General features: G+C 42.3%; 2 pseudogenes; one reads left to right on the forward strand and one right to left on the reverse strand.

Moving 5' to 3' along the window:
- Positions 1–2701: 2701 nt before the first annotated feature.
- On the reverse strand, positions 2702–5554 carry LOC132362883 (inner centromere protein-like; annotated as a pseudogene).
- A 9052-nt stretch (positions 5555–14606) lies between these two features.
- On the forward strand, positions 14607–16196 carry LOC132362882 (olfactory receptor 7C2-like; annotated as a pseudogene).
- The last annotated feature ends 3210 nt before the right edge of the window (positions 16197–19406 follow it).

A 19406-nucleotide genomic window follows, 5' to 3' on the forward strand; every position in this document is an offset into this window, starting at 1 on the left:
CCAAAAAAAGTACAATCTATAAAAGGAAAAAAAGTTGATAAATTGGATTTCATCAAAATTAAAATTTTTGCTCTATGAAAAATACTGTTAAGTGAATGAAAAGACAAGTTGCAGACTAGGAGAAAATACTGCAAAGTACGTATCTGACAACAGATTTGTATCCATAATACAGAGATTCTAAACACAACAGTAAGAAAACTAACGACTCAATTTAAAAATGAACAAATGAGCGACTTCCCTGGTGGTCCACTGGTTAAGACTCTGTGCTTCCACTGCAGGGGGCACGGGTTTGATACCTCGTCCCCTGGTTGAGGAACTAAAATCTCACATGCCATGTGACACGGCAAAAAAAAAAAAATCACAAGGCACATGAAGAAAGAGGGAATCGTGGCCCAATAAAAAAGGAACCAAAAAAAAAAAAAAGAACTAATGAATTGAACAAACACTTTGCCAAAGAAGATACACAGATGGCAAGTAAGCACATGAGCAGATGTTCACCATCACCAGCTATTAGGGAACTGCAAATTAAAACCATGATGAGAATTCACTACGCGTCTATTAGAATGGCTAAAATAAGAAGCACTGACAATATCAAGTACTAGTGAAGATGCAGCGCAACCTGTTAACTACCTTTTTGCTGACTAACAATTTTTTTCTCAAACACACTATAAAAATACACACTATGTAAATTTTTTTAAATGAGGTTAGACCTCTTTTTTTTTTTTAATTAATTAATTAATTTATTTATGGCTGTGTTGGGTCTTCGTTTCTGTGCGAGGGCTTTCTCTAGTTGTGGCAAGCGGGGGCCACTCTTCATCGCGGTGCGCGGGCCTCTCACTATCGCGGCCTCTCTTGTTGCAGAGCACAGGCTCCAGACGAACAGGCTCAGTAATTGTGGCTCACAGGCCCAGTTGATCCGTGGCATGTGGGATCTTCCCAGACCAGGGCTCGAACCCGTGTTCCCTACATTGGCAGGCAGACTCTCAACCACTGCGCCACCAGGGAAGCCCTATAAATATTTTTTTTAAAGAAGTTTTTTCTTTTCTTTTTTTTCTTTTAATAAATTTATTTATTTATTTATTTATTTTTGGCTGTGTTGGGTCTTCGTTTCCGTGTGAGGGCTTTCTCTAGTTGCGGCGAGCGGGGGCCACTCTTCATCGCAGTGCGCGGGCCTCTCACTGTCGCAGCCTCTCTTGTTGTGGAGCACAGGCTCTGGACGCACAGGCTCAGTAGTTGTGGCTCACGGGCCCAGTTGCTCCGCGGCATGTGGGATCTTCCCAGACCAGGGCTCGAATCCATGTCCCCTGCATTGGCAGGCGGATTCCCAACCACTGCACCACCAGGGAAGCCCTATAAATATGTTTTTATAAGAGGTAATATTTTGACATTGACATTGTGGTTTCAGGCAAAGACACACTCACCAGTTGACTCAACACAACAGCTTCTCATCAGAGAACATATGGAACAAATTTATATTCGCACCGTATTTGAATGAACTGTAAAATGATTTTCTTTGCATGGTGGAATCTTCTAGATTTCAGCCTGTTGTGTGCATTCACTCTTTACTCATTTTACAAAGCTCTCTTATATTCAGCCTTGATTTTGTCCTAAAGCAGGGTCAGCAAACATTTTCCGTAAAGGTTCATAGTAAATATTCTCAGCTTTGCGAACCATAAGGCCTCTGTTGTAACTACTTAACTCTGCCCTCAGCAGAGTAGCCGGATTCAACAGGCATTCATTTCTACTGGGCGGGTTCCAATGAAACTTTACAAAAAAGGACTGCGACTTGATTTGGCCCATAGGCCCAAATTCACCAACCCCCGTTCCAGGGGCTGGAGTAGGAGACGATGAAGCTGTGGCACGTTTAGAACACGGTTGGCAGCGATGGGGCAGGGCCAGCTTCCATGGACACTAAGCATTTAACTAGCAGCTGCCTGGATTTGTTGGAGAAACATCTCAACTACTTGCACGTACTGGTCCCGAGGGAGTTTCAAGAGACGTTCCCTTCCTAACCCAGATCTCCTGCTTCAGCAGCTCGTCCACGTTCTTAAGTCCTTTCACCATCCGTGCAGCAAGGGTGGGTGGAGCCTGAGGCGTGGAGGGGCTGAGGGCCTCTCTTAAGCTGCAGAGCTGTGTCAAGAGCCCAATTCTCCTGACCTCAACTCCAGGTCTTACCACCGAATGAGCCCCCCCTTTACAGGCAGGGCGCTCCCCAGAAAAACAGGAAGTATCGTCACCTGCCCCAACATGAAAGGAACTGAAGTGTTTCTCAGGGTTGTCCAGGGCTGGCATCAGAATCACCCACTCCAACGGCATCTCTGGGGGTGGGACCCAGGTGACCTTGACGCACACCTCAGGAGAATAAGCAGTTCCTATTCCTCCAGCCCATCCAGCGGCCCGAGACAGGGCCAGGGTCCAGGGCTTTCTGCAGAGAAGCCCAGTCTTCATGATACTCACAGCAGGCTTGAAGGAATAGACTTTATTACTCTAGCTCTCAAACACTAGAGGCTAAAATTCAGCTGAACTCTAACAATCTATTTACAGAGTGCTGTCAGCAGACCAGGCAAGGCTGGGCCTGGGTCTTCCCCGAACACCCAACAAGCTCAGCCTCCCGACAGGCCCGAGCCGCTTTCCACCTGTAGCACACAGAGGACGTTTATATACACTTGACCGAACCCTCAGCCACAGGATACCAGGCAGGATGGCACCAGACCAACAGAGACACAGACATACAGACACAGATGAAGGCTGAGACTGCTGAGCAGGCCCGAGGGCCTGGCTCAGTGCTTCTCCGGGCTGTAGGCCAGGCTGCCAGGGACCCTGGTGCCCTGCAGGGGCGGTGAGTTCCACACGGCAGAGCTGGTGCGCTTATGGCAGCGGGGCTTGCTCTTCTTGAAGATGTCCTCCAAGTCCAGTGGGAGAATGGTTCCGAAGAGCTCCAGAAGGATCGGGGGGGGGGGGGGTGGTAGTACTGCTGGACGATGGCCTGGCTAAGCTGGGTGCCTCTGGCCCAGTTGGGGATGGGCTTCCGGGGATGGGCCTCGTCATCGGTGGAGTCATCGCTGTTCAGATCCATCCCGTAGTTATCTGGGCTGATCTTGGGGCGGGGGGCCCTGTGGAGTCATTTGATGCGAGGTACAAGCTGGAGACTGAACGTCCACGGTCACGTTCAGGCTTTTGCTGGCCGCCGCGGCCTCCTTGGCTTTCTTCTCCGGCTCCTCCTGCAGCCGCAGCCGCTGCTCAGCCAGGCGCTGCTGTGCTTCCTTTTTCTTCTCCTCCAGCTCCCTCTGCAGCCGCTCCTTCTGTAGCCGCAGGGCCTTCTCCCTCTGCTGCAGCTCCCTCTCGGCCTGGAGCCGCTCCTGCTCCGCCGCCAGGCGCCGCTCCTGCGCGCTGCTCCGCCAGCCTCTTGGCTTCGGCCGCCTTCCGCAGCCGCTCCCGCTCCCGCCGCCGCTCTTGCGCGCTGCTCCGCCAGCTTCTTGGTCTCGGCCGCCTTCCGCAGCCGCTCCTGCTCCGCCGCCAGCCGCCGCTCCTGCGCGCGGCTCCGCCAGCCTCGGTTTCGGCCGCCTTCCGCAGCCGCTCCCGCCGTCGCTCCTGCGCGCTGCTCCGCCAGCCTCTTGGCCTCGGCCGCCTTCCGCAGCCGCTCCTGCTCCTTCTCCTTCCGCCTCTGCAGCAGCTCCTGGTGGCGCCTCTCCTCCTCCTCCTGCCTCTTGAGCGCCTCCACCTCCTCCATCTTCTCGGCCGCTGCCTTCTTCGTGGCCTTCTCCTCGGCCAGCCGCTCCTCCTTGGCCTTCTCCGTCTTCTCGTCGATTTGAGCAAACTTCTGCTCGATCTGCCTCTTCTTCTCCTGCTTCATCCGCTCCACCCGTTCCCGGGCCTGCAGCACCTTAGGGAGGCGCTCCTCGCGCTTCAGCTTCACCGCCTCCAGCCGCCGCCGCTTGTCCTCCTCCACCTTCTGCCCGCGGAGCTGCTCGGCCTCCTCCTAACGCCGCAGCTTCTCCAGGCGCTGCCGCTGCTCCCTGGGGTCCACACGCAGGGGAGCGTTGCGCTTAATGAAGGATTTCATGATGCTGCTGTTGGGGGTCGGGGTCGGGGTCATGAGCATCTCGTACCTCTGCACGGCGTGCAGGAAGGTCCGGGGGGGCCGCACCACCTCGCCGGCGGGACAGGGCGGGGAAGGGGTCTTGCTGCTGGGGGGCTGCAGCCCCCCATCCTCCAGTTGCTGTTCCTCGTCCAGCTCACCCACTGCCTGCTTGTAGCTGCGCTTCCTCCTGACACTCTGAGGCGGCTCTTTGGGGCCATCTGCTTGGTCGGTCTCGGCCTCCTGCCGCCGTTCAGAGAGCGTTCCCTGGTCACCGGCTGCAGGCTGCGAGCCGGGCATGCTAATGGCGATCTTGGTGGCACTGCGGAGCCGCAAGGCACTGCCATTGTTCGACCTCAGGCTCGGCCGCCTCCTCCACCTTGGGGCTCGCTTTCTGGGGCACCTCGACATTCAGGAGCCTCTCCAGGTAACTGTGGCAGATGATGCGGGCGGAGGCGGCCGGCTCTTTGGTGGCCTTCCTGGCAATCCTTCTGCTTGATCTTCGGCCGGTGCTCTCCTCTTTGGAAACCAGGGAGTCATTCTGGGCCAGCGGGACCTGGGGACCCGGGGAGGACGGGGCTATCAGGCTGCGCCGCAACGACCCGCGGCCCACACGGGAGCCCGTAAGCGTGGAGAAGTTATCCCGCAGGATGGGAGCCAGCATTCTCCCGCCACGGGGAGGCCGCAGAGCTGGGCGAGTCCTGCGGGCCTGGGGAGGTCGCGGCAATTCTGAGCTTGGAGGCGGCCCTTTCTGCCACGCCCCCTCAGCCCTTGGGGTCCTGGGGTGTAGTTATCAGGGAGCTCACGGTGACAGACTCCAGTCTCCCGGCCTCTGGCTTCTGGGGGTGTTGAGTCCTCCTCCGAGGTCAAGGTGATCTGGGAGGCCGAAGCCGTGGCCGGAGCCGGGGTGGGGGACGGAGCCTGGGCAGACTGGAGCTGGCTGAGGTGCTGCTCAGCGCTCCGGCGCTCGCTGATGCCAGTCTCCACCACGGGTACCAGCTGGCACTGGGCCAGGCTCTCCTTGGGCTTCTTGGTCAGCACCGTGGGAGACACAGGGGTGGACGAAGGAGCGGCTGCCGCGGAGGTCGCTGCAGCTGCGGCCGCAGCACGGGTCACCCGCCGCAGGACGGAGCCGTTCTCCCCGACCACTGTGGCCAGCTTGTCCTTGCTGCGGAGGTGCCGGGAGCTCTGACGGCTGCTCCGCGTCTTTCTGTGGGACAGCCTTCTCCGGATGGGGTCTCTGTTTTCATCCTGAACATAAGAAATCCGTCTCTTTTGCTGTCGGTTCTTCTGAGAAGGTGTTTTGGGCATCAGCTCGGGCTCTTTGCTGAATTCTCTGGTGAACGTGCGCTCGGCCTCCTCCTCGATCTCCTCCAGCCACGCTATGTCCTTATTGTCCACGTTGCAGACAAGCTCCATGAGCTTCTGGTCACAGAGCTCCAGCAAGTGAATGGGCCCTGGGGCTGTCGTCCCCATGATGGCTCTGTTCGACTGCACCGTGTCTCCTAAGTGCTGCTCCGATCCAAGTCCGGCGCCCTTCCCAGCGCAGATCTCTCAGCCCGCCCGAGCTCCACCGCTCCCGGCCTCCAAAGCTCGCGGCTGCAAGGAAGCAACCTACCACATCTTCTTTATCCATTCATCTGTCGATGGACATTTAGGTTGCTTCCTTGTCCTGGCTATTGTAAATAGTGCTACAATGAACGTTGGGGTGCATGTGTCTTTTTGAATTATGGTTTCTCCAGATATATGCGCAGGAGTGAGATTGCTGCATCATATGGTAGCTCTATTTTTAGTTTTTTTAAGGAACCTCCATACCGTTCTCCATAGTGGCTGTACAAATTTACATTTCCACCAGCATTGTAGGAGGATTCCTTTTCCTCCACACCCTCTCCAGCATTTATTATTTGTAGACTTTTTCATGATGGCCATTCTGACTGGTATGAGGTGGTACCTCATTGTAGTTTTGATTAGCATTTCTCTAATAATTAGCAATGAGCATTTTTTCATGTGCCTGTTGGCCATCTGTATATCTTCTTTGGAGAAATGTCTATTTAGTTCTTCTGCCCATTTTTTGATTGGGTTGTTTGTTTCTTTGATACAGAGTTGTATGAGCTTTTTTGTATATTTTGGATATTAACCCCTTATTGGACATATCATTTGCAAATATTATCTCCCATTCAGTAGGTTGTCTTTTTGTTTTGTCTATGGTTTCCTTCACTATACAAAAGTTTTTAAGTTTAATTTGGTCCCATTTGTTTATTTTTGCTTTTGTTTCCCTTGCCTGAGAAGACAGATCCCCCAAAATATTGCTAAGACTTATGTCATAGAGTGTACTGCCTATGTTTTCTTCTAGGAGTTTTACGGTTTCTGGTCTTACATTTTCAGGTCTTTAATCCATTTTGAGTATTTTTTTTTAATACAGTTTGAAAAAATGTTCTAATTTTATTCTTTTACATGTAGCTGTCCAGCTTTCCCAACACCACATATTGAAGAAACTCTCTTTTCCCCATTGTATATTTTTGCCTCCTTTGTCATAGATTAATTGACCATAGGTGCATGGGTTAATTTCTGAGCTCTCTATTCTGTTCCATTAATCTATGTGCCTCTTTTTGTGCCAGTACTCTTTTGACTACTATAGCTTTATGGTATAGTATAAAGTCAGGGAGCATGATACCGCTAACTTTGTTCATTTTTCTCAAGATTGCTTTGGCCATTTGGGGTCTTTTGTGATTCCATATGAATTTTAGGATTATTTGTTATAGTTCTGTGGAAAATGTTATGGGTATTTTGATAGGGATTGCACTAAATTCTTAGATTGCTTTGAGGAGTATGGACATTTTAACAATATGAATTCTTTCAATTCATGAACAAGGGATATCTTTCCATTTCTTTGTATTATCTCCAGTTTCCTTCATTAGCATTTTATAGTTTTCAGAGTATAGATTTTTCACCTCCTTGGTTAAGTTTATTCTTTGGTATTTCATTCTTTTTGTGAATGGGATTGTTTCCTTGCTTCCTTTTTCTGATAGTTCATTATTAGTGTATAGAAAAGCAATAGATTTATGTATATTAATCTTGTCTCCTGCAACTGTACTGAATTCATTTATTAGTTCTAATAATGTTTTGATGCAGACTTTAGGGTTTTCTATATAAAGTATCATGTAATCTATAAATAGTGACAGTTATACTTCTTTCCTTCCAATTTGTATGCCTTTTATTTCTTTTTTTTTTTTTTTTTTTTTGGTCTGATTGTGACATTAAATAGAAATGGTGAGAATGGGCATCCTTGTCTTGTTCCTGATTTTAGAGGAAAAGCTTTAGCTTTTCACCATTGAATATGATATTATCTATAGGTTTGTCATAAATGGCCTTTATTATGTTGAGATATGTTCCCTCTATAGCAACTTTGTTGAGAGTTTTTATCATGAATGGATGTTGAATTTTGTCAGATACTTTTCCTACATCTATTGAGATGATCATGTGATTCTTATCCTTTCTTTTGTTAATGTGGTGTACTGCATTGATTGATTCGGGAATATTGAATAAATCCCATTTGATCATAGTATATGATTGAATTTACTTTGCTAATGCTTTGTTGAGGAATTTTGCATCTATAAACATCAGATATATTGGCCTGTAATATTCCTTTTTTTTCATGTCTTTGTCTGGTTTTGGTATCAGGGTAATGATGACCTCACAGAATGAAGTTGGTATTTTATGGAAATAGAAATGACAAGAAAGCAGGGTTAGCAATACTCATATAAGACAAAATAGACTTTAAAACAAAGTCTATAATAAAAGACAAAAAAGGGCATTATGTAATGATAATAGGATCAATACAAGAAGAGGATATTACACTTGTTAACATATACACACCCAATACAGGAGCACCTAAATATGTAAAGCAAATACTAAGAGACATAAAGGGAGAAATTGATGATAACATAATAATTGTAGGGGACTTTAACACCCCCACTGACATCAACAGACAGATCATCCAGACAGAAAATCAATAAGGCTACAGTGGTCTTAAATGACACAATAGATCAGTTGGACTTAATTAATAGCTACAGGACTTTACATCAAAAACCAGCAGAATACACATTCTCTTCAAGTGTACATGGAAGGTTCTTCAGGATAGATCACATGCTTAGTCACAAAACAAGCCTCAACAAATTTAAGAGGATAGAAATTATATCAAGCGTTTTTTGTGACCCAAATGGTATGAAACTAGAAATCAACTAGAGAAAGAACAAGCATGTAGAGACTAAACAACATGCTACTAAAAAAACCAATGGGTCAATGAAGAAATCAAAGAAGAAATCAGAAAATACCTTGAGATGAATGAAAATGAAAACACAACTTTCCAAAATCTATGAGAGTTCTAAGAGGGACGTTCATAGTGATACAGGCCACCCTCAAGAAACAAGAAAAATCTAAAATAAAAAACCTAACCTACCACCTAAAATAATTAGAAAAAGAAGAACAAACAAAACCCAAAGTCAGCAGAAAGAAGGAAGTTATAAAGATCAGAGCAGAAATAAATAAAATAGAGATAAAAAACGATAGAAAAGATATATGAAACCAAGAGTTGTTTTTTTTAAAGACAGACAAAAATTGATAAACCTTTAGCCAGGCTCACGAAGAGAAAAAGAGAGGGAACCCAAATAAAATAGAAATCATACAGGAGAAATAACAACTGATACCACAGAAATACAAAAAATCGTAAAAGAATACTATGAACAGTTATATGCCAAGAAATTGGACAACCTAGAAGAGGTGGACAAATTTCTAGAAACATAAAGTTCTGCCAAGACCAATTCAAGAAGAAACAGACAATTTGAACAGACTGATCACTAGAAGTGAAATAATTGAATTTGAAATTTAAAAAACTCTTAGAAAACAAAAGTCCAGGATCAGACAGATCACAGGGGAATTCTACCAAACATATAAAGAAGAACTAATATCTATCCTTCTCAAACTTTTCAAAAAATCAAAGATGATGGAACACTCCCAAATTAATTTTATGAGGCCACCATTACCCTGATACCAAAACCAGACAAAGACACTACAAAAAAAGGAAAATTACAGGCCAATATCTGATGAATATAGATGCAAAAACTCCCAACAAAGTATTAGCAAAGCAAATACAACAATACATAAAAAGGATCATACAGCATGATCAAGTTGGATTTATTCCAGGGATACAAGTGTGGTTCAACATTCACAAATCAATCAATGTGATACACCATATTAACAAAAGCAAGGATAAAAATCACACAATCATCTCAATAGACAGAGAAAGAGCATTTGACAAAATTCAACATCCCTTCATGATAAAAGCTTTCATCAAAGTGGATACAGAGAAACATATCTCAACATAATAAAGGTCATTTACAAAAAACTCACAGCCAATTAATGCTTAATGATGAAAAGCTGAAAGTTTTCCCACTAAATTCAGGAACAAGGCAAGGATGCTCACTCTAACCACTTCTATTTAACATAGATTTGGAAGTTCTAGCCACAGCAATCAGACAAGAAAAAGAAATAAAAGGCATCCAAATTAGAAGGGAAGAGATTAAACTGCTGCTATTTGCAGATGCCATTATATTTTATATAGACAATCTTAAAGTCTCCACCCCAAAACTATTAGAAATAATAAATTAATTCAGCAAAGTTGCAAGATACAAGATCAATATACATAAATCTATTGCTTTTCTATACACTAATAATGAACTATCAGGAAAAGGAAGCACAAACAAACCCCATTTAAAGTCACATCAAAAAGAATAAAATACCTAGTAATGAACTTAACCAAGGAGGTGAAAGATCTGTATGATGAAAACTATAAAATGTTGACGAAGGAAAGTGAAGATGGTACAAAGAAATGGAAGCATATCCTGTGTTCATGAATTGGAGGAATTAATATTGTTAAAATGTCCATACTCCCCAAAGCAATCTAAGGATTAAGTGCAATCCCCATCAAAATACCCATGACTTTTTCACAGAACTATAACTAATAATCCTAAAATTCATATGGAACCAGAGAAGACCCCAAATAGCCAAAGCAATGTTGAGAAAAAAAGAACAAAGCTGGAGGTATAACAATCCTAGACTTCATACCATACTACAAAGCTACAGTAATAAAAATAACATGGTATCAACACAAAAACAGACACATAAATCAATGAAATAGAATAGAGAGCCCAGAAATAAACCCCTGCACCTATAGTCAATTATTCTATGACAAAGGAGGCAAGAATATATATAATGCGGAAAAAACAGCCTCTTCAACAAGTGGTACTGGGAAAACTGGACAGCCATATGTAAAACAATGAGATTAGAATCTTCCCTCACATCATATACAAAAACAAACTCACAATGCTTTAAAGACCTAAATGTAAGAACAGAACCATAAAAGCCCTAGAAGACTACATAGGCAGAAAACTTTTTGACATAAATCATAGCAATATTTTCTTGGGTCTGTCTCCTAAGGCAAATGAAATAAAGACAAAAATAAACAAATGGAACCTAATTAAGCTTAAACATTTTTGCACAGCAAAGGAAATCATTGACAAAATGAAAAGACAACCTACTGAATGGGAGAATTATTTGCAAATAATATGGCCAACAAGGGGTTAATATCCAAAATATACAAACAACTCATACAACTCAATATCAAAAAAACCCAAACAACCCAATGAAAAAATGGGCTGAAGATCTGAATAGACATTTTTCTATAGAAGACGTACAGATAGCTAACAAGCACATGAAAAGACACTGAACACTGCTAATTATTAGAGAAATGCAAATCAAAACAACAATGAAACATCACCTCAGAATTGCTATCATCAAATGTCTACAAACAACAGATGTTGGATAGGATGTGGAGAAAAGGGAATCTTTGTACACTGTTGGTGGGAATGAAATTGTGCAAAAGTGTCAGGAAGCCAAAGAGTGCACTGTCCGATGTTTTATATTAGAGGAACAAAGTTGTCCCTTTCAAAAAGTGGGTAATAATAATTTTCTAAGGGTTTTATGGGCTGTGTAGCCATCACAAGTCAATGCTTTAATGATCCAAGGGACTTGGTTAAGAGAGTTGCCTTAGTCTCATATGTTGGCGAAAACTTAATTCAGGGTTAGGATAAGGTTAGGATAAGGTGCTGGGAGTTTAGATCTCTGGAAAGCAAGAGAGTTAATGGAGAAGGATTAATAAACACTGAAATCTCCTGGCTTATAATTGGTATCCTGGGAACAGAGAATCAGAAGGAAAAGTCCTTTTTGTCCAGACCAGGGTCTTGTTTTGTAGTAACAAGAGTGGATGTACCTAATGAACAGACATAAAGAGCTGTAAACATCTCCTCTGCTGCAGTCCCTGAGCTTGTATAACCTTGGCATGGACAAGACCCAGTTGTTGCTTTTGGAGTCCTAAGTCTGACTAAAGGACCAATGCTTGACCCCTTTCTGCTGTCATCTGGGGACAGAGCTTCAGTCTCCATTATCAACCATCCAGGAATGGATTCAGACTTCCACACGGAGACCTTCCTCTCAGAGTTCCCATGCAAGAGATTCCAAGAGCCCAAAAGACACTGCAGGAAAAGGTCAGAGAGAATATTTACCAGAGGTCACCGGAGAACCATTTCAGCCTAGCCCAGAGCCCAGAGACCACTATGGTTGTTCGCTTGCTTGATTAAATATCAATGTATTTTTATGATGCTAAAAAGAGAATTGAACACTGAAGTCAGTAAGGCAATGTTCAGTGATACCAGTTAAATGACAGGAATGGAAGCCCAATTAGAAGAGGGATGAAAGGCATAAACTGCTTCCAGTAAAAGTGAAACAGTGTCCTATATCTTATTAATTAACTGGAGTATAAAAATAGGGCATTAGCGATGGAGGCATATAAAACATAGTAAGGGCATTTCTTTTTAATTTTTATGACAGGGTATATTTGACCATGTTTCCATATTGATGAGAAAGATCCACACCAAGGAATTATTGCAAATGCATCCTTGAAACAGCAGTTGCAAAAGGCATACCCTTCACATTATCTTCTGTGAAAAAATTGAAAGAAAACCCTAAGATATGAAGAAGGGTGTACTAATGATCTTACTTTGCAATTGTTTCATTACCTCTGAGGCTGAATATGTATGTGGATTTCTTAGCCATTTACTTTCTCTATCTCCTAATACCTGTGTGAATCCTCCTTTGTATAGTAGGATCTGTGAACTTTTATTCCTCTTTCTAAGTGCAATCTCTCAAACAGAGAATTCGAGTTTCTTAAAAATTGGCTGTTTGATTTTAGTTTTTTTTAATGTAAGTATAGACGTATTTAGAGGAATTGTGAGTGTATGTAAATTTTGTATAGTCACATCTACCAATGTCATACTGGGTTCTCTTCATTTCTTTTTTTTTTTTTACCATCTTTATTGGAGTATAATTGCTTTACAGTGGTGTGTTAGTTTCTGCTTTATAACAAAGTGAATCAGTTATACGTATACATATATCCCCATACCTCTTCCCTCCTGCATCTCCCTCCCTCCCACCCTCCCTATCCCACCCCTCTAGGTGGTCATAAAGCACCGAGCTGATCTCCCTGTGCTATGTGGCTTCTTCCCACTAGCTATCTATTTTACATTTGGTAGTGTATATATGTCCATGCCACACTCTCACTTTGTCCCAGTTTACCCTTCCCCCTCCCCATATCCTCAAGTCCATTCTCTAGTAGGTCTTTATTCCCATCTTGCCCCTAGGTTCTTCATGACCAATTTTTTTTTTGTTTTTTAGATTCCATATATATGTGTTAACATACGGTATTTGTTTTTCTCTTTCTGACTTACTTCACTCTGTATGACAGACTCTAGGTCCATCCACCTCACTACAAATAACTCAATTTCGTTTCTTCTTACGGCTGAGTAATATTCCATTGTATATATGTGCCACATCTTCTTTATCCATTCACCTGTTGATGGACACTTAGGTTGCTTCCATGTCCTGCCTATTGTAAATAGTGCTGCAATGGACATTGTGGTACATGACTCTTTTTGAATTATGGTTTTCTCGGGGTATATGTCCAGTAGTGGGATTGCTGGGTCATATGGTAGTTCTATTTTTAGTTTTTTAAGGAACCTCCATACTGTTCTGCATAGTGGCAGTATCAATTTACATTCCCACCAACAGTGCAAGAGAGTTCCCTTGTCTCCACACCCTCTCCAGCATTCATTGTTTGTAGATTTTTTGATGATGGCCATTCTGACAGGTGTGAGGTGATACCTCATTGTAGTTTTGATTTGCCCTTCTCTAATGATTAGTGATGTTGCTAGAGTCTGTCATACAGAGTGAAGTAAGTCAGAAAGAGAAAAACAAATACCACATGCTAACACATATATATGGAATCTAAAAAAAAAAACAAAACGGTTCTGAAGAGCCTAGGGGAAGGACAGGAATAAAGACGCAGATGTAGAGAATGGACTTGAGGACATGGGGAGTGGGAAGGGTAAGCTGGGACGAAGTGAGAGAGTGGCATGCACATATGTACACTACCAAATGTAAAATAGATAGCTAGTGGGAAGCAGCTGCATAGCACAGGGAGATCAGCTCGGTGCTTTGTGACCTCCTAGAGGGATGGGATAGGGAGGGTGGGAGGGAGACGCAAGAGGGAGGCGATATGGGGATATATGTATATGTATAGCTGATTCACTTTGTTATAAAGCAGATACTAACACACCATTGTAAAACAATTATATTCCAATAAAGACGTTAATTAATAAATAAATAAATAAAATAAAAATAGCAATCATCTCTCAGGATGTAGAACACATTCTTTCATATTCAACTAAAGATACCATATCTTTTTAATGAGCATGATTGAGTCCTTTATATATAGGATAAAATTGTAACCTCAATACTGCTTCCTCCACTATGTATTAAAAGGTATATTTTCCTATTCTTTATTTCCAAGATTTTGTCCATTTCATCTTAAATTACAGACCCATTTTGGTGTGATTAATTTATTGTTATTATATACATTTTCTTTGGGATAGTGTTAGATATTTATTCAATCCATTTAATACAGTTATTTGAATGTAAAAAAAAATATGTTAGGGGACAGATTTTAAGGCTCTTACCACACACAAAAAACAAACACACAAAAGAATACAAGGAAACTTTTGGAGGTGATAGATATGTTTATTAACTTGATTGTGGTGATGGTATCGGGGTGAATGCTTATGTCCAAACTTACAGAGATATATATACATCACATATGTGCAAGTTTTTGTAAATCGTTTTATACTTCAATAAAGCTAAAAATAAAAGATGAAATTAGATGAAGACAAACTCGATATTTAGAAACTCTAGGACACTATATTTAGAAATTCAATTTTGGTCAAATTTATATAGGGACAATGATAATACAAATGAAATGTAAATGATGATTAATGATAATGTGGGTTATTATTTTTTAACAGAAGGAGCACCCAAGGCCCAGAGGATCTAAGACATAGAAATGACAGAAAGGCAGCACAATGAAAGAACCTCTCAATGATTGGAAGATCTGCCTAGAGTTAAGGAATTTCCCATTCTCATAAACACTAAGCAGAAAATACAAGAGCAGTCCCCGGGGAGCTGGGAAAGGATGATTGCTTAGGGATGCAGGCAAGCAGTGCTCCTCAAACTTGTGTGTGTGAGAATTCTCAGAAGGGCTTCTTAAAGCACAGCGTGCTGGCTTCACACCCAGAGTATTAGATTCAGTAGGTCAGATGAGCCTAAAAATGTGCGTTTCTAACATTTCCAGGGGTTGCTGATGGTGCTGGCCAGGAACCGCAATTTGAGAACTGCTGGACTTAGAGACAATTTTTCTAGGTAGCAACAGTAACCACAATCTGTCATCCAAGAAAGCCAATCAGCCAAAAATGAATGACTTCATGAATTCCCTGCGTTTGGATTAAGGATATTTTTTTTTTGTCACTCTGGGGAATATTTATTTAGAGTAAATTTTGTATTGCTTTTTTTCCTCCTTGTTGGCAAGCCCAACAGACTCATGGAAAGAGGAAACCAAACAGGAGTCAGAAACTTTCTCCTCCTGGGATTCACAGAGGACCCAGACCTGCAACCTCTCCTCTTTGGGCTGTTTCTATCCATGTACTTGATCACATTCACTGGGAACCTGCCCATCATCCTGGCCATTGTCTCAGACTCCCACCTCCACACCCCCATGTACTTCTTCCTCTCCAAGCTGTCCTTGGCTGACATCTGTTTCACCTCCACCACAATCCAAAGATGTTGCTAAACCTCCAGACACAGAGCAAAGTTATCCCCTATGCAGGCTGTCTCAGCCAGGTATTTTTTTTCATTGTGTTTGGATGCCTAGACAATGTACTCCTGACCTGATGGCCTATGACTGCTTCGTGGTCATCTGTCATCCCCTGCACTACACGGTCATCGTGAACCCCTAGCTCTGTGGGCTGCTGGCTCTGGGGTCCTGGTGCATCAATGTCATGGGATCCCTGCTCAAGACCTTGACCTTTTTGAGGCTTTCTGCAGAAGCATGAATATCGCACACTTTTTCTGTGATTTTCCTGAAGTCCTGAAGTTCGCCTATATGAACACGCCCACCAATAACATAACGGTGTATTTTGTGACTATTGTCCTAGGTGTTTTTCCTCTCTCTGGGATCCTCTTTTCTTATTCGCAGATTTTCTCTTCCATCCTGAGAATTTCGTCAGCCGGGGGCAAGTACAAAGCCTTTTCCACCTGTGGGTCTCACCTCTCGGTGGTTTCCTTGTTCTACGGCACAGGCCTTGGGGTCTACCTTAGTTCTATAGTCACTTCACGCTCTAGGATAAGTCTGGTGGCTTCGGTGATGTACACCATGGTCACCCCCATGCTGAACCCCTTCATCTACAGTCTGAGGAACAGGGACATGAAGGGAGCTCTGGTGAGACCCCTCAGCAGGGCACCATCTCTCAGTGATGGGGCCTTTACAGGACCCTCATAAGTAACTAGGCACATAATATTGAGGACCAGAAATCCTGGCTTCCTTCATTTAATATTTTTATCTTTCCTAATATTCATGTTTTAAAGCAAAACTTTCCTTGGGTCTTCACTGCCCTCTCTACTTTCCTTCAGGTTATATCTTAGGTTCCCTTTTTCACTTTGTAATCATTTTAATTTCATATGAATAAAACCTGGTTATTTTCTCAGTTATATCCAGTGATGACTTAAATTTCTTAAAAAAAATAGATTCTCATGTATTTAATATATATCCTCGAAATGACAGGATGTTTACCTATTATGGAAATGTTGCCCAGCAAACTCATTTACAGAGACGTTTTCTGAGGTTATGTGAATGAAATCAACTCAAAATGCCTTTTTTTTCTGATTCACTTTCCTTTCAGTCACATCAAACTTAGTGAATTTCTCTACTCATCCAAAATATGGATATCTTGAATTTCTGAACTATATCTTATCCATCTTTGAAACTGCAGTGCCTAGTACATTTCTTAGGAAGAATTTTATGCCCAGTGAATATTGTTGAATGGCATGAAAAATGGATGAGTGCATGATTAAACACAGAGTCGGGACCAAAAAATGCAATGTGTTGATTTAATAAAAGCTTATGAGCTAGAAAATAGATTCCGTTTTTGATATTGATATAGATTACAAAAATAGCAGCACTAGGTATATGCTAACACTGTTTAAGCACTTTAAACACATTATCTCATTGAGGTTTTCTAATAACACTTTTATGTGATGACTATCATTTCCCTAGTTACAGATGAGGAAGTAAGAGATTACGGTAATCTGATAACTAGCTCAAGGTCATACATGTGAGGAAAGGAGGCTCAAACCCAGGGCTGTCTAAATCAGACCACTCTCGGGGAACTCTACTCAATACTCTGTAATGACCTATATGGGAAAAGAATCTTAAAAAGAGTGGATATATGTATATGTATAACAGATTGCTGTACGGCAGAAACTAACACAACATTGTAAATCAACTGTACTCCAATAAAAATTAATTTTAAAAAAAGAGAAAAAAATCAGACCACTCTCTTAAGCACAGTATTATGTTGTCTCTAGTCAAACCTTACTTTAATAATAGCTCAGTTTCCAAGGAAACAGGAACCCTCTAATATAAAAACTCTTATTTCTGGAAGTCAGCTCCCCCACCAAGAAATATTCTGTCTCTGAGGCTGTAGGCTCAGAAATAAATCAAACCCTAGAGTAAGATTAAGATTCCCCTAATATTTTAATCTGACATCCTTTCATTGTGATCAGGGTGAGCACAGTATCATATATATATATTTACTTGTATCTATTCCTTCTAAATTTTTATTTACATACTTTGATCTTTTATCATCTTAAGATTTTCTATTCTTATTGGTTTTTTCTGGGTTTTTTTTAAATTGAAGTATAGTTGACTTACAATATTATATTAGTTTCAGGTGTACAGCATAGTGATTCAGTATTTTTGCAGATTATACTCCATTATAGATTATTATAAGATAATGGCTATAATTCCCTGTGCTATACAGTATATCTTCGTTGCTTATCTATTTTATACATAGTACTTTGTATCTGTTAATCCCATACCCCTAATTTGTCCCTCCCCCCCTTCCATCTCCCCCTTGGTAACCACCGTTTCTTTTCTATATCTGTGAGTCTTTTTCTATTTTGTGTACACATTCTTTTTTTTTTGGATTCCACATATAAGTGATATCATACAGAATATGTCTTTCTCTGACTTATTTCACTAAGCGTAATACTCTGTAGGTCCATCCATCTTGCTGTAAATAGCAGAATTGCATTCTTTTTATGGCTGAGTAATATTCCATTGTGTGTGTGTATACACACACACCAGTTTATATATATAAACTCCAGCGGCACCAGTTTACATTCCCACCAAGAGTGTACTAGAGTTCCCTTTTCTCTACATCCTTGCCAACATTTGTTATTTGTGGTCTTTCCATGATAGCCATTCTGACAGGTGTGAGGTGATATCTCATTGTGGTTCTGATTTCCCTTATCTCCAAGACAAGAAGCTCCTTTCCTCAGTCATTTATAAATCTGGGCTTGAGCTTTGTCACTTCAAGGTCTCAGCTGCTCTAAGAGGAATGTGACTCCTCAAGGGGTCATAGAGGGACAGCAGCTTTGGAGTCTCAGCCAGAAATACTCATCCTTAGAAGGAACCCTCAGTTTCACTTTAGTCATAGATATGAGGTCAAATAAAGAAACTTGAACCCTACACTCTAGGACAGGGATCAGAGCTCCCACTCCTAATGTTACTAAAATAGCTCCATTACCCTAAAGACAATATTCCTTAAAACTGTGCTATCCAATACAATATGGTAGCTACTGGCCACATATGGCTGTCTAAGTCTAAAATAATGAAAAATAAATAAAAACTTTAAAAATTCAGTGCTTCAGTCATACTAGCTACATATCAAGTGCTCAATAAGCTATGCATGGCTAGTCCACCATAGTGGACAATATAGATAGAGAACATTTCACAAAGTTCTGTCAGAGAGTATGACTGTAGAAGGATGCTGCCTTTTCTTTATAACACTCTACAGGGATGCCCTGTCAAGGTGATCAGGTATGTTGCTAGCAAATTTCTCCTATTCCTGTTAAAAAATGCAATTGGCTACATATGGTAGAAACCAGACTACATGGCCTAACCAAAAAAGCTTTTTTCCTCCTGAAACATGAATTCTAGAGCTAAGCAGTTCTAGGCTGGCCCTCAAGTACTCAGGATCCTTCTACTTTTCTGCTCTACCACCTTTAGCATGGGGTTTTCACCCTCATGATCACAAAATAGCTTCTGCCCTTCCAGCCATTGCAACTGCATTCCAGGAAGGTAGGATGGAGAAGCATAATATACAAGATATCCCATCATCATTTTCCATTTTAGTGCATTCTGTCTGGCTTCAAATTTTCACATCTGCATCTTTTGCCTGAAGAATTTCTCTAGTCTTCCCTGTCCACGTACACAGAGAATTAATGCCCCAAGAATCACTCCTTAACCAAAGACTGACAGGAGCTGGTGTATAACTCACTTGCTTATTGGGTGAGATAAGTCTGAAGCACATATATTACACTGGCTCCAGTCGTTCCCCAGCAGGAATCCCAGTTGACCATGTTGGTAACTGGTTTGATAAACATACCCTTTACGGCTGTTTTCCCTTGCCTGACTCACAACTCCACTGCCTGGGACCACTAAAATCTTTGTCTTAAATAGACTGAGCTACATTTCCTGAGCCATACAGTGGCTTGATTGGCAGCCCAGCAAAAGATATGCCTACCCAGAACCTGTGAATGTGACCTT

The sequence above is a fragment of the Balaenoptera ricei genome, chromosome 3 (genome assembly GCF_028023285.1).
Source record: "Balaenoptera ricei isolate mBalRic1 chromosome 3, mBalRic1.hap2, whole genome shotgun sequence".
Classification (NCBI taxonomy): Eukaryota; Metazoa; Chordata; class Mammalia; order Artiodactyla; family Balaenopteridae; genus Balaenoptera; species Balaenoptera ricei.